Source organism: Narcine bancroftii, chromosome 1, assembly GCF_036971445.1.
Source record: "Narcine bancroftii isolate sNarBan1 chromosome 1, sNarBan1.hap1, whole genome shotgun sequence".
NCBI classification, from domain to species: Eukaryota; Metazoa; Chordata; class Chondrichthyes; order Torpediniformes; family Narcinidae; genus Narcine; species Narcine bancroftii.
The window spans coordinates 54,710,473-54,726,398 of record NC_091469.1 but is presented as its reverse complement, the minus strand read 5'-3'; the positions used below and the strand labels follow the sequence as shown (position 1 = coordinate 54,726,398).

Below are 15,926 nucleotides of genomic sequence, written 5' to 3'. Positions count from 1 at the left end.
AAATATCACCAGGTAAAACATTCTGAGATCCATATTTACATGGTGGGTGAGACATTGAAGCTAAATTCAGCCAATATAAGGTTCTCTTGGAAAGGCCACAAGTTAAGCCCTCATGCAATTACAAATGAAGGGGCTAGAATTTGTGTAAAAGTTGCTTAGACTTGCTATTCATACAGATATGCAATAAAAGACATTATGCGATTAGGCATGGAACACTGCACCATAGTACAAGCCATTCAGTCCTCAATGTTGTGCCAACCTGCAGTACCTCCATAATGTTTGGGACAAAGTCACATATTTTCCTTTATTTACCCCGTGCTCCACCATTTTGCATTTATAATCAACAATCCACATGATTAAAGTGTACATTCCAGATTTTATTCAAGGTTATTTGTATATATTTTGGTTTGACCATGTAGAAATTACAACACTTTTTATACATAGTCCTCTCATTTCAGGGCACCATAATGTTTGGGACATTTGGCTTCACAGGTGTTTGTGAGTGTACTAGTGAGCTCACAAAGGGACTGATGGGCCAATGAAGATCTCCACTGCTGATGACAGAAGAATTCTCATCATAATGAAGAAAATTCCCCAATCATTTGTCCAACAGATGAGAAACCCCGCTCCTCAGAAGGTAGGTTTGCATTTGTCAATGACTATTGTCCTCAAAAGACTTCATGAACATGGTCAAATCTACAAATAACCTTGAATAAAATCTGGAATGTGCATGTGAATTGCTTGATTACAAATTTAAAACTGTGGAGCACAGGAAAATAAAGGGCACTGTATATACCGGAGAGAGAAAAAAAATGAAACCCTTCCTACCACATAACCCTCTATTTTTCTTTCATCCATTTTAGACAGATAGAAATACATGCAGCACTGTTACAGGCTAATTCAGCCAGTACTGCGCAATTTACACCCCATTAACCTACACCCCGGATTTTTGAAGGGTGGGAGGAAATTGGATCCTCTGGAGAAAACCCTCACAGACATGAAGGGAATGTACAAAGTCCTTACACAGCACGGGATTCAAACCCAGATCCAATGCCAATCGCTGGTGCTATAAATGCATTGCACTAACCATTACGCCAACTGTGCAGATTCTCTTAAATGCTCCTAATATTTCAGCCTCCACCACCACCCCAGCAAGGCATTCACGACTCTGTGTTAAAAACAAAACAAAATTACTCCTGATGTCTTTCCTAAATTTCCTTCTCTATGAACAGATGTCCTCTGGTGTTTGCTAATCTCACCCTGTGAAAAAGGTGCTGGCTGTCCACCTTATCGATGCCTCTCAGAATCTTGTCGACTTCCATTAAGTCACCACTCATTGTTCTACGGTCCAGAGGGAAAAGTCCGAGCTACGCTAATCATACCTCATCAAACTTATTTTCCAATCCAGGCAACATCCTGGTAAATCTCCTCTGCAACATCTCTATAAGTTTCACATCCTTCCTATAATGAGGACACCAGAACTGAACACAACAGTTCTAAGTGTTGTCTCACCAGAAATTTGTAGAGTTGCAATGTGACTTCTCAACCCCTGATTTATTTAGCCCAGTATCATAGGCCATCTTAAGTATCCACTCAACCTACACAGCAACCTTGAGAGATGGATGGATTTCGACCGCATGGTCCCTCTGTTCTTCTAAACTGATAAGCATCTGATCATTAACCTTTTACTCAGCCTTCAAGTTTGACCTTCCAAAAATGCATCACCTCATACTTATCTGAATTAAACTCCATCTGGCACTTTTCTGCTCAACTCTGCATTTTGTAAATTACAACAACCTTCATCACTATTCACAAATCCTCCAAACTTTGTATCATCCAGAAAGTTACTGACCTGTCCTCACAGTTCTTCATCTAGGTCATTTATAAAAAGCTCAGTGCAGGGATCCCAAAACAGATCTCTGCAGAATTCCACCAGTAACTGACCTCCAGGCAGAATACTTTCCATCCACTAATATAAGGTTCTTCTTTGGCTTGGCTTCACAGGCGAAGATTTATGGAGGGGTAATGTCCACATCAGCTGCAGGCTCGTTTGTGGCTGACAAGTCTGATGCGGGACAGGCAGACACGGTTGCAGCGGTTGCAAGGGAAAATTGGTTGGTTGGGGTTGGGTGTTGGGTTTTTCCTCCTTTGTCTTTTGTCAGTGAGGTGGGTTCTGCAGTCTTCTTCAAAGGAGGTTGCTGCCCGCCAAACTGTGAGACGCCAAGTTGCATGGCTGGAGGCGATATCAGCCCACTGGCGATGGTCAATGTGGCAGGCACCAAGAGCTTTCTTTAGGCAGTCCTTGTACCTCTTCTTTGGTCTCGGTGGCCAGTGGAGAGCTCACCATATAACACAATCTTGGGAAGGTGATGGTCCTCCATTCTGGAGACGTGACCTACCCAGCGCAGTTTGATCTTCAGCAGCGTGGATTCGATGCTGTCGGCCTCTGCCATCTCGAGTACTTCAATGTTGGAGATGAAGTCGCTCCAATGAATGTTGAGGATGGAACGGAGACAACGCTGGTGGAAGCGTTCTAGGAGCCGTAGGTGATGCCGGTAAAGGACCCATGATTCGGAGCCGAACAGGAGTGTGGGTATGACAATGGCTCTGTATACGCTAATCTTTGTGAGGTTTTTCAGTTGGTTGTTTTTCCAGACTTTTTTGTGTAGTCTTCCAAAGGCGCTATTTGCCTTGGCGAGTCTGTTGTCTATCTCGTTGTCGATCTTTGCATCCGATGAAATGGTGCAGCCGAGATAGGTAAACTGGTTGACCGTTTTGAGTTTTGTGTGCCCGACGGAGATGTGGGGGGGCTGGTAGTCATGGTGGGGAATTGGCTGATGGAGGACTTCAGTTTTCTTCAGGCTGACTTCCAGGCCAAACATTTTGGCAGTTTCCGCAAAACAGGAAGTCAAGCGCTGAAGAGCTGGCTCTGAATGGGCAACTAAAGTGGCATCGTCTGCAAAGAGTAGTTCATGGACAAGTTTCTCTTGTGTCTTGGTGTGAGCTTGCAGGCGCCTCAGATTGAAGAGACTGCCATCCGTGCGGTACCGGATGTAAACAGCGTCTTCATTGTTGAGGTCTTTCATGGCTTGTTTCAGCATCATGCTGAAGAAGATTGAAAAGAGGGTTGGTGCGAGAACGCAACCTTGCTTCACGCCATTGTTAATGGAGAAGGGTTCAGAGAGCTCATTGCTGTATCTGACCCGACCTTGTTGGTTTTCGTGCAGTTGGATAATCATGTTGAGGAACTTTGGGGGGCATCCGAGGCGCTCTAGTATTTGCCAAATCCCTTTCCTACTCACGGTGTCGAAGGCTTTGGTGAGGTCAACAAAGGTGATGTAGAGTCCTTTGTTTTGTTCTCTGCACTTTTCTTGGAGCTGTCTGAGGGCAAAGACCATGTCAGTAGTTCCTCTGTTTGCGCGAAAGCCGCACTGTGATTCTGGGAGAACATTTTTGGCGACACTAGATATTATTCTATTTAGGAGAATTCTAGCAAAGATTTTGCTTGCAATGGAGAGCAGCGTGATTCCCCTGTAGTTTGAGCAGTCTGATTTCTCGCCTTTGTTTTTGTACAGGGTGATGATGATGGCATCACAAAGGTCCTGAGGCAGCTTTCCTTGGTCCCAGCAGAGCTTGAAAAACTCTGCCACGTCATAATATAAGGTTATATATGTATATATTACCTGATACAAGGTAAACATTGTAAATAAATGGGACTGTACCTTTTACCACTGATTTTTTTTGCCAATTTTATGACTAAAACATTTTGGGGGAAAAACAAGGACAGCATTATATTAACCTCACTCTCTGTATGCTCTCAAGTGACCAAGACAGTGTGGTGTCAGTTCTTTGCAGCACTTCTTGCAAGAGGACTGGCAAGGACTGAAAAAAAATTAAGCAAGCATGCTCCAATCTGCAGCATACAATAATGATTCATGCGGGGCTCCTTTAAATGGAAGCACAGACTTCTAAGAGCTTCAGCTGCATACTGATGCCTGCCCTCATCTGTCAGCAGGCTTCCATTCAACATCAGGAGCTTCTAATGAATATTTAACAAGGTCAATTGAAAATATGTGAAAATGGCACTTCTCCATTTCAACAAGTGGAATACTTACTGGTTTTATTTTTGAGTCCAAATACTTTCATGAAAAGGCAATTTTCCCTTGCAACCGCTGCAACCGTGCCTGCCTGTCCCGCATCGGACTTGTCAGCCACAAGTCCGCCTGCAGCTGATGTGGACATTACCCCTCCATTAATCTTCGTCCGCGAAGCCAAGCCAAAGAATTCCTGCTGAACTGCAAGCATTTTTATAAATCAGGACCATGATATTTAATGAGAGGATGTAGTGAAATATCGATACAATACAATGCAATAGTCGAAGTACTCGAGATGGCAGAGGCCGACAGCATCGAATCCACGCTGCTGAAGATCCAAATGCGCTGGGTAGGTCACGTCTCCAGAATGGAGGACCATCGCCTTCCCAAGATCGTGTTATATGGCGAGCTCTCTACTGGTCACCGTGACAGAGGTGCACCAAACAAGAGGTACAAGGACTGCCTAAAGAAATCTCTTGGTGCCTGCCACATTGACCACCGCCAGTGGGCTGATATCGCCTCAAACCGTGCATCTTGGCGCCTCACAGTTCGGCGGGCAGCAACCTCCTTTGAAGAAGACCACAGAGCCCACCTCACTGACAAAAGACAAAGGAGGAAAAACCCAACATTCAACCCCAACCAACCAATTTTCCCTTGCAACCGCTGCAACCGTGTCTGCCTGTCCCGCATCGGACTTGTCAGCCACAAACGAGCCTGCAGCTGACGTGGACATTACCCCTCCATAAATCTTCGTCCGCGAAGCCAACCCAAAGAAGAAGAACAATGCAATAGTTTTACTGTAATAGCAAAGTGATGATAGATTAAAGAAAGTGGAATTTAAATCAGCAACACTGCATGTTAAAGTACCAATTTTTACTCAAACGTAACTGAAGATGAATGAAACTTCAGAGAAAGAAATTATCTTTACATAAAGAGAAGAGAGGCATTAATTTCTCAGTTAACATTGTAATAGTCAAATGCAGTCAATTTATAAAAGTAGTTTGCATGTATATTTTATCCTCTCGTTCATTTATTGTGTGAAAGAGGTTGCACATTGATAAGTTGTGGAAAATGGACTTCATTAAATAAGAATGAAATAAAAAATATATTCTCTGCATTTGGAGAAAGCAAAACTAGCTGATGCACACAAATGAGAAAAAGAGAGAGATTTACAAAATATTGCTTTTTGAATTAAAATTAAAGGAACTTACTAAATACACAAATCTTTCAAGTTGATTAAAATCAAATTAATTAAGAGCCATATAGCTCTCATTACCTTCCCATTTAACCTGTAAGAAAGCAGGACAATGCTGAAGTAAATCCAGAAGCTGTAGATTGCAAGTGTTCAGCAATGAAATTTTCCAATGTGCAACAGGGTCCATTCATCTTCACCTATCTTTAAAGAAGAGTCTACATGCAGTATTTCACAATTTAAGTACCTTCTGACAAATCTATTAATTATGCATTGAAGCAAATTATTTGCTGCCTGTGGAGAATTTTCCCCAAGTTCCAGGACAAAGCTTGATCTCCTGCCTTAAACCATCGCTTAATCTAATGAAGCTTTTTCTGGTACTTTGACAAAGAAATGGAGAAGAATCAATAAAAATTTGTGGTGCAATTAAAGACATGTTAATGAGTTATTTGTGCAACATCCCTTGGGTGTGTTGGGATAAAATAAAAAATGACTGCACTGTGATGGCAACTGAAAAATCAAGGTGACCTATGAAGATAGTTGAAGGAATGCCCATCCTTCTTTAATTTAGCTTGCAATGTTGAAGAGATGGATACCTAGATACAAAATATTCAGATTGCATTCATACAATAATATCTTCATGTTTCTCACAGATATTGAATGAAGATTGGTTTGTTATACATTTTTAAGGAAAAATGATTTAGGATAAGGCTACAAATTACAATTGTCAATTTCAACAAATACTTGCACAGAAATCCATTGTAAGCTTTTATAATAGATGTGTTAACTAATACAAGAACTATGTTTCCATGGAGAAGCAGGACAGGACATTTTCATGGTGATATTTAAATGTTGATATTTATATTGCTTTATTGTACCTAAATAAACAATTTAGTTAAAAAGGCCTAATCTGCTGATCTTAGAAGTGATTGTTGTTTGATATTTGTGAATGAACTCAGTAAATTTAATATTTGGACATCTTCTTTGGCTTGGCTTCGCGGACGAAGATTTATGGAGGGGGTAAAAGTCCACGTCAGCTGCAGGCTCGTTTGTGGCTGACAAGTCCGATGCGGGACAGGCAGACACGGTTGCAGCGGCTGCAGGGGAAAATTGGTTGGTTGGGGTTGGGTGTTGGGTTTTTCCTCCTTTGCCTTTTGTCAGTGAGGTGGGCTCTGCGGTCTTCTTCAAAGGAGGTTGCTGCCAGCCAAACTGTGAGGCGCCAAGATGCACGGTTTGAGGCGTTATCAGCCCACTGGCGGTGGTCAATGTGGCAGGCACCAAGAGATTTCTTTAGGCAGTCCTTGTACCTTTTCTTTGGTGCACCTCTGTCACGGTGGCCAGTGGAGAGCTCGCCATATAACACGATCTTGGGAAGGCGATGGTCCTCCATTCTGGAGACGTTACCCATCCAGCGCAGCTGGATCTTCAGCAGCGTGGACTCGATGCTGTCGACCTCTGTCATCTCGAGTACTTCGACGTTAGGGATGAAAGCGCTCCAATGGATGTTGAGGATGGAGCGGAGACAACGCTGGTGGAAGCGTTCTAGGAGCCGTAGGTGATTTTTGGACATCTTACATTTTAATATTATCACTTGACAAAGTTAAGTAGGAATGGAATTTTATCATCTATATTCCCAATTCAAAAGTTTAGCTGAGGGAAATTGCCCTTTTCTTAATTTGGATATGTAAAAATTACTTTCCTTTCTGCTGGTATGATAATTTCCCTCAAATCCTTTTTTCCATCACATTGATGACAGTGTTATACAGTTTCTTGTATTTATAAAATTCCCAAAATTTGTTGTCTTTGCTGCCTATCACTTTCACATGGTCTTTGCTTCTCATTCTTGACATCTTAATCTCCATCTGAGAGTAGAGTTTAGTGAGTAACATTCTTCATAAGCCCAGTGATTTCCACATCTCTCTCTTGTTAATCTTCTCCCATCCTGCTCCCAACAAGGACACCATTCCATTCTACCACTTTCCTTGTTTAATTCATATCTATTCTGATGACAAACCTTTCCATACCAGTGCCTTTAAGATACTTTCAGTATTCTTTACCTTGTTTTTCCCTCTCATATGATTTGCAAGATATGCAGCCATATCCTTTCTCTTTCCTGCAAATTTGATACACACATCCTCCCCTTTCCTTATTTTACAACATTCTGAATTGTTTATGCCCACCATAATTCCCTGATCCACTCTTTTATTCCATTAACCATTCCACTTCTTAAGGCAATTTCCATGCAACCAGGAAGAAAAGACACCTGCCTGTTTATCTCGTCCTTTTTCACCAACAAGAGATCCAAACATCCTTCTGGATGAAGCAGCAATTTATCTCTCAGTTTAGTTTCTTGAATGTGTTGTTCGCAATGAGGTCTCTTCTACACTGAATAAAGCAAAGCTAGATTACTTGACCAAATCCATAAAGGCAATCCTTGGATGTCTTTCACTTTAATTCTTTAACCCACTCACACTCTGACCTTCCTGTATTGAGCCTCCTACATTGGTGCTGAATATATGGTTCAGGAATAGCACTTTATTTTCCATCTGGGCACATCATATCTACCCTCAGGGCTTGATACTGAATTTAATAATTTCAGGTGATATATTTTTTATCTCTTTCAAGATATTTCCATCTTTCTCTTCTAAATGCCAATTTTTTAAGTGATTATCGCTTATCATCTTTGCTTTGCTTCCCACCACAGGCAGTGTCTTTATTTTCTTCACTCCTCTGCTCCCTACAATGTGCTTGCATTCTTACTTTTCCAGTTCTGAAGAAGGATCCTTGACCTGGAAAGTCTGTTTCTCTCCTAATGACTGACCTGCCGAGAGTTTATGACAATCTCACAGTTTCATAGACCCCAGTTATTCTGGTAGGTCCAGATTCAGTTAAAATGAGTTTCGGTCCTCCAGCAGTTATAATAAGATTTGAGTTCGTATCTTCTCATTAATCAAAGCCTCAGATTATCGTTGCAGTAATATTGCCACTATCCTACTACACCATTTCCAGTTATTATGAGAGGAGTTCTCTCACATACATCCATTCTTTTTTGGGGGTGGGGAGGGAGGGTGTCTTTGATCAGGGTTAAGGAAGGTAATTTCCATTGTGCAGAGATATTGAAGAGGCTTTTGCTTACTGTAGATAATTAAAGGAGAGCAGGAATTTAACAAAGAAATCACTCTGCATGGGGTTCTCAAATTATGTTAACTATGTTAAAGTTGACAAAAGCTTATGCAGCAGAATTTATGTTGATCTCAATCAAGCAGGTTAAGCTGGTAATGGAAGAGCAGTGTCAGTGTCCAGCTCAAGCAGGAGCTAACTTAAAAAATGCAAATCATTTCAAAGCCTTAACTGAGACCTGGGTATTATTTTGGCATTCAGCCCAGTGAAAATAAGCGCTGAGCTCTAATAATGATCATTAAACACACTGTGACAGACGGTTACTAAAACACTAACGCCGTCTGCTTTTTCTGCTTCCATATTCTTTAAAAACATACTGCCCGAGAGTCAGAATGGATGCACTTGTGGTTAGAAAACTTGAGTGGAACAGATCTGATATAATTTCTCTGAATGTTTCCAAATATGAGCATTTACAATGGGCTTCAGTAACACCAAGTGGCATGAAAGGACTAAAAACAATTTGCTCGAGAAATTTAGCAGGTCAAGCGGCATCTGTGGGAGAAAAAAGAATGGTAGAATATTCAGGTCAGATTCCTTAATCAAGCCTGAAATGGTGACAATTCTTTATGTCCTCCTGATGCTTTTTACCCTACAGGAAATTGTTTGGTGTCTCCCCTGCCCCCACCATCGACATGATCTACCAGGATCGTTGTCTGAAGAGGATGTGCAAATTCATTGAGGACCTCTTCCACCCTGCAATCTTTCAGCTGCTCCTGTTGGGAAAGAGATACAGGGGTATCAGAGCCAGCACCACCAGGCTGAGAAACAGCTTCTTCCCACGAGCAGTGAGGATGCTGAACAGCTAAAGGAACTGCTTACACCAACAATCTGAGACTCTCATATTTACAAAATCTAACTATTTATTTATCCATTTATTTATTTATTTATTTATTTGCATATATAAATAATTGTCCTGCAGATGTATCATTTGCCTGTGCTGTCTGGTTGTATGTCTGCATGTTTTGTACCAAGGACTGGAGAACACGGTTTCATCAGGTTGTACTTGTGTAATCAGATGATAATAAACTTGACTTTACTTGATTCCAGCATCTGGAATCTCTTGTGCCTCGATCTGAAGGATATACTGTTTTTAATTTCACAAATGTATTCACTAACAAGAACAGAAAATGTCTGTAGAATTAATACCATCTAGAATGTAACTAACTTGGCTAGAACCCAGTATCACTGTATACATTGACTCTCTCCACTACTGGCCAGCTTGGCTGCAATATATCTTGTGCATTCTTGATCTTTTTCTCTCTCTGTATCGCACAGTAAGTTTGTTTACATTTCTTTATTTGCACTACCAATAAGTGATAATTCTGCCTAGCCCACACGATAAACCTCAGAGTTGTATATGATGCCATGTATGTACTCCGACAATAAATCTGAAATCTGAATCTGACTCAAATCCCAGCAGTATATTTCAGACTATATTTTTTTTAAATAAATATTCCTCATATATACTTTGGTTCTTTTGTCTGTCACTATCATTCCATGTCCTCCAGTTCTTGACTCTTCTACCAATAAGAACAATCCACATTAACCTCTCAAGATTGAACTACTTCAATCAATGCCCAATGTTCCAAGAAGAATAATCCTATTCTCTCCAGTCTATCAATTCCACTAAAATTCCTCATTTCAAGAATATTGTAATAGAGCTCTTCTGTACCCTCTCAAATACTGCCACATCTTTCCTAAAATGCAGTGCCCAGAATTAGCACAATAGTCTATTCGAGACCAAACCATTGTCTAATAAAGGTTCACAGTGACACATTCTCTTGCTATCTCCTTCTCTAGTTATAAAACTCAGGAGTTCATTGGAATTTTACAACTATTTTCTCTATACGTGCTGTTACTATCAATAATCTATATATATGGACTCTGGCAGTCTCTCTTGTACTCCATTAGGATTGTGTTCTTTCATTCATATTGCTTACCCTTGTTCTTAGCATCAAAAAGGTTGCATTTTGTATTTGGCTACTTTAAATTTCATGTGTTGCATGATTGCCCATCTCCTGGTCTGTCTAATCTGCTGAGAACTGTTGTGTTCATATTCTCCTGCGTATTTCAGAACATTGAAAATAGGACCTTGCTTCTTTGTTAATACATTAGACAATAGTTTATTAGAAGGTTCAAACAGGGTGAATGAAAGTTGAGTTCAGTGGTGACCATCACGCTCCCTGAAGAGTAAAGATCCATAATTATCTTCATGCAGGCCCAGAAGAGATGAAACCATCCAAGGGGGACTCCAGATGATGGAAGATGATACCACATTGTGAAAAACTCACTGTGAAACAACATTTTTGAAGAAGAGTCCCATCTATGCTTACATGAAGGAATAATTTTGAACAGAAAATCCAGGAAGATAATATAAAATGAAATAAATCTATTTCCAACCTGTATTCACACTCCACTGTATAAGAAAGTTGAGTAAATGTGCAGTAAAGGGTAACTATAGCTCCTAGAATATGTGCATGGCTCTGGAGGCAATCAGGTATTGGTAAAGTGAATGCAGCTTTTGGAGAGTGAACAGAGCTAAAGAGTCATGAAGGAGGCAAATGAAGAGAGATTGTAGATATTGGAGTTTAAGCTTAAATAGTTGAGAGTGAACCGAACTTTGGGGACTGAATGCAGCTGTAAAAGGAGAAATAACAGCTGTCACAGAAACACAGATGTAAAGCAAGCAGTTTAAGGTTGAATATAGCTGTGAGGAGTAAGTGCATCTGTGGTGAGTAAATATAGATTTTGTTAACTGAGTTTGGCTTTAGGCGAGTGACAGTGGGCACTTGTCTAGAATCCAGTATAACCGTATACATTGACAGTTTTATTGGACAGTTGGCAGCACTGTGTATGAAGGACAACCATTGGTGTGTGGGTGAGTGAAGCTGTTGCAGCAACTCCAGCTACTGAAGAGTATAGCAGCTGGAGACTGCAACTGCTAAGTGTGGGTGCAGTGGTTGGAGAGTGGGTGGGTGCAGCGGTTGGAGAGTGGGTGGGTGCAGCTGTTGGAGAGTGGGTGAGTGCAGCGGTTGGAGAGTGGGTGGGTGCAGCTTTTGGAGAGTGGGTGAGTGCAGCGGTTGGAGAGTGGGTAGATGCAGCTCTTGGAGAGTGGGTGGGGGCAGCAGTTGGAGAGTTGGTGGGTGCAAATGTTGGAGTGGATGCAGCTGTTGGAGAGTGGGTGGGTGCAGTGGTTGGAGAGTGGATGGGAGCAGCGGTTGGAGAGTGGGTGGGTGCAGCGGTTGGAGAGTGGGTGGGTGCAAATATTGGAGAGTGGATGCAGCTGTTGGAGGATGGGTGGGTTCAGCTGTTGGAGAGTGGGCGGGTGCAGCTGTTGGAGAGTGGGCGGGTGCAGCTGTTGGAGAGTGGGCGGGTGCAGCTATTGGAGAATGGGTGGGTGCAGCTGTTGGATTGCTATTGGAAAGTAGGTGAAGCAATTGGAATTGAGCCGGGCTTATGGAGAATGGTTACTTTTCTCTGTGAATTATTAGATCCATTGGTGATCAAGAGAAGATATTGGAGATGAGCAATGTTATTTTTAAAGGTGGAGAAGTCTAAATACTCTGGGGGCATGTAAGTTTTTGCTGAGTGATAGTCGATGATCAGTAACGATATTGATGATGTTGAAACAGTAAATAATAAATTTAATTTTTTTAACATGTTGAAGACCCTTTTTGACATTGCTGGAAATTCCAAAATTGTACCATTTCCTCTTCATATTAAATGTGGTGAAAGGAGAATAGAAGTTCTTGTAACTGCTTATTCATTTATAGTCCCTGAACAGTGGAAGGAGCCTGAGTGACTCCAAGCCTTTGTCTCTGTAATTAATTTCATACATCCTGATTGTAATGATTGTAGTGCCTGTGGATTTGTTAATGAATGTTCTAATATATCCATCACTAAGCTGAAACTGTACTCTCAATGTCCAATCAGTCATTTAGAGCTGTTCTCCATTCTCCTCAGTTTCTTTGAACAAACTTCAAAATCTTTATCAACACGAGATACTCAATAAGTGCAGCAGTACTGGAAAGAAGCAATCCTTAGAGTCATGCTGTGTCTCTTCATTTCAAACAGCTCTGTGACCTTGTTCACTCGTTTTTTGTAGAATGAGGTACTGAAATACATGTTGTAGAATGATTTGCTCAGTTCATTATCTTAATCATTAACTGTGGCGTTTTATGCTGCAACCTTTCATTTCAATCTTTCCTTTTATGTTTTGGTTTTCATATAATAATTTCATCTTGCATTTGTTTTCATTATAATGCATAATAGAAAAAAAAGTTGGTCTAATATTGAACTGGAAATTATCATTTAATCCCCTTCATCTTTAACCAAGTATTTTGGACGAGTCCACCACATTCAGGGCCCCAAAGAGTCATTCCGAGTGAAGCAACATTTCTCTTGTGAATCTGCAGAGGTCATCTACTGCATCCAGTGTTCCCTTTGTAGCCTTCTTTACATCAGAGAAACTGAATGCAGGCTGGGACATTGTTTCATTGAGCACCTTCATTCTGTCCACAGCAATGGCAGAATTCTCTTAGTGGCCAACCATTTCTATTCCACACTGGCATGTCTACCCATGGCCTCATGCACTGCCAAAACAAGGCTACCTGCAAATTTAATGATCCACATCCAATATTCAATTTGGGCACTTTCCAGCTGGATGGCATTAACACTGACTTCTCTGGTTTCCATTAAGCCACTCCCTTGTCAACAGCTGTTGGAGGATGGGTGGGTTCAGCTGTTGGAGAGTGGGCGGGTGCAGCTATTGGTGAATTCCTTTGTCAACATTCCTCCAGCTCTCCACTCCCTTCCTTCTCCAGTCAGCGAGCTTTCTCCAACAACTCAGATTTTTCTCTTGCTCCCTCCCACCCTATATCGAGCTATGACATCTTGCATGTGGGCCTGTGCTCCTCCCCCACCCATTTCCTCAGCATTTTTTCAGATGGCTGTCTCCTTTTTGCTCATACTTTGATGAAGGGGTCAGGCCTGAAATATTGAATATGTAACTTTATCTTTGCCACATAAAGAATGCTACATGACTTGCTGAGTTTCTCCAGTACTTTTAGTAAACAACAATAACAGTGTCTACAGACTTTAACTTTGAACTAGCACTTGTCTCACATAAAGATTTGACCTTGATGATGCTATAGTTTTGTTTACAACTCCTAATGAAATTGAGAATAATGCCTTAAAGGATTTAGATTGGGAGGGGAATTGCCAATTGCTAGGATGTATATGGAATCCAATGACATGGATAAAACTAAAATGAAAGTCCTTCTGAAAGAAGATGTGCAGTTGGGGGTCTATATTAAAAATCAGCCACAAAAGTGATCTCAGTAGTATTAATTGAGTTATGCGCAAATTAGTCAGAGAAATGAGTGCATTGCAAAAAGGTAATTGTGTCATAAACAAATTTCCATTCATTGGACATTGGTACAGTTTCCAGAGAAAAGGAAATTCTCCATTGAGACAGGGATTCCTTCGCCTGAGTCAAAGTGAAATGAATAAATGGGCTATAGATAAGCCTTTAAATCAGTGGTTTAGAACCTTTTTCTTTCCACTCACATACCACTTTAAGTATTCCCTATGCCATCTGTGCTCTGTGATTAGTAAGTGATTGCTTAAAGTGGTATAAGGGTGGAAAGAAAAGGTTTAAAAACCACTGTTTTAATCATACCTAATTGATTCGTTATGTGCACCGTTTCATAACTCCAAAGGAAATGGGCCAATGACAATTTCTCTCAAGCAAAATATTTCAGGAACAATTGGGTCTAGAGCAGTGATTCTCAACCTGCCCTTCCCACTCACATCCCACCTTAAACAGTCCCTTACTATTCACAGAGCATCGATGGCACAGGGATTACTTAAAGTGGGACGTGAGTGGGAAGAAAAAGGTTGAGAACCACTGTTTTAAATTAAATAATGGAAGAGTGAGTAGTGTTGAGGGGATGCCTTTGGAGTTGGTAAAAGTCTGAGTGCAAGGCAGGGAAATGAGTAACTATTATCACTGTCTGTCAGGAAGAGAAAGTTAATGCAAATATACACATTATAGGTGACTATTTATTTTTAAAATAAAAGTATAATATAATAATCATTGGGACCATAATTTACATAGAACACAGAATTTAGATAGTGCAGCACAGGAGCAGGGAAAATAGTGTGGAATATCAATTCATAAAATGTAGAATAGTATGTTGAATAACAGATCTTTAGATCTTGTGTTGTATCATGAAAATGATTGGTTAATGGTGTGCTCATTAATAGGTCTTTATAGAACAATGTCCTAATATGATAGCATTTTGTATAAAGATTGAAAAAGATTTTGTTCAAGCTGAGGTTAGTGTCTTAAATGACTCAAGGCATGCAATGCTATGATGGTTGGGAAATAGATTAAAAGATATAACAATAAATCATCCAAATGTTGAAGTATTAATATGGGTTCACAGGTAATAAATATCCAATTAAAGCAAAAACCCCAACAGGAATAGTAGTCCAGTCATAGATATTGAGGTTAAAGGTAGTTTCAGATGAAAGAAAAGGATTATGTAACATTATCTAAAAAACAGCAACCCTCAAAACTGGTTTAGAAAAGGAGTTCAGCAAGTTAGAACTAAGGCCAGAATTCTTAAAGGGGAAAGGGAATATAAGAGTTGGCCCATAGGTTAAAAAAAAGTACCAAAGGTCAACATGCATCAGTTGCAGACTGAGACATTACGCCATGGGGTAGGAAAATAATAAAGAAATTAAACTTTTTTTTATTGTCTATCTTTTCAGAAAGCCTAAAATCCTTCTGGGTTTGATGAGGAACTATGGGTCTGCAGTAAAGGTCGAATTCAAAAGAAATAATCTTCGTGAACAAATGTGGGTATTTGAGAAATAAATGGGACTGAAGGGCAATAAATCCTGAGGGTTCATGAAGTGCATCCTAAGATTTTGAAGGAAGTGAGAGTGGAGAGAATGGGTTCCCTGGCTGCCATCTTCCAAATTTCCATAATTCTAGAATAGTTTCCATAGACTGAAAGGTAGTAAATGTAACCCGACTACTTCATGCAGAAGAAGGAAGAAAATGAGAAACTATTAATGGATCATCTTAACATTAGCAACAGGGGAAATTCTGGAATCTATCTTTTAGTGGAAGTGGTAGCAGGCTACATGGAAAATAATAATAAGACTGGGTCCAGTCCTCCTAGATATATAGAAGGAAATTCTCATTTACCAAATCTGTTGAGTTTTTTAAAGTTCTAAGTGGCATAGTAGACAAGCATGCATCATTATGGTATATTTGGTGTCTATTGGAAATAGAATAGACTGAGTAGGTTAACAAATTGAAAATGTAGGCAAAAGATGAATGAGTTGGAACCTGTGACCAGTGAGGTGCCATCAGGATCAGTGCTGTGTCCCAGCTACAATATTTGCAATCAATAATAATAGTTTACCCAGATTACTACATTCTGAGA

General features: G+C 40.5%; 1 long non-coding RNA gene across 3 annotated transcripts; it reads left to right on the top strand.

The window, feature by feature from the left end:
- Window positions 1–523: 523 nt before the first annotated feature.
- On the top strand, window positions 524–15,370 carry LOC138758378 (uncharacterized). 3 transcript variants are annotated; one of them, XR_011354261.1, is made up of 5 exons: window positions 531–637; window positions 10,685–10,894; window positions 11,958–12,039; window positions 12,430–12,577; window positions 15,244–15,370. It is a non-coding gene; the product is annotated as an uncharacterized lncRNA (long non-coding RNA). The 3 variants fall into 3 exon arrangements; XR_011354265.1 differs by lacking the exon at window positions 11,958–12,039 and having other exon boundaries at window positions 536–637; XR_011354266.1 differs by lacking the exons at window positions 10,685–10,894; window positions 11,958–12,039; window positions 12,430–12,577 and having other exon boundaries at window positions 524–637.
- The last annotated feature ends 556 nt before the right edge of the window (window positions 15,371–15,926 follow it).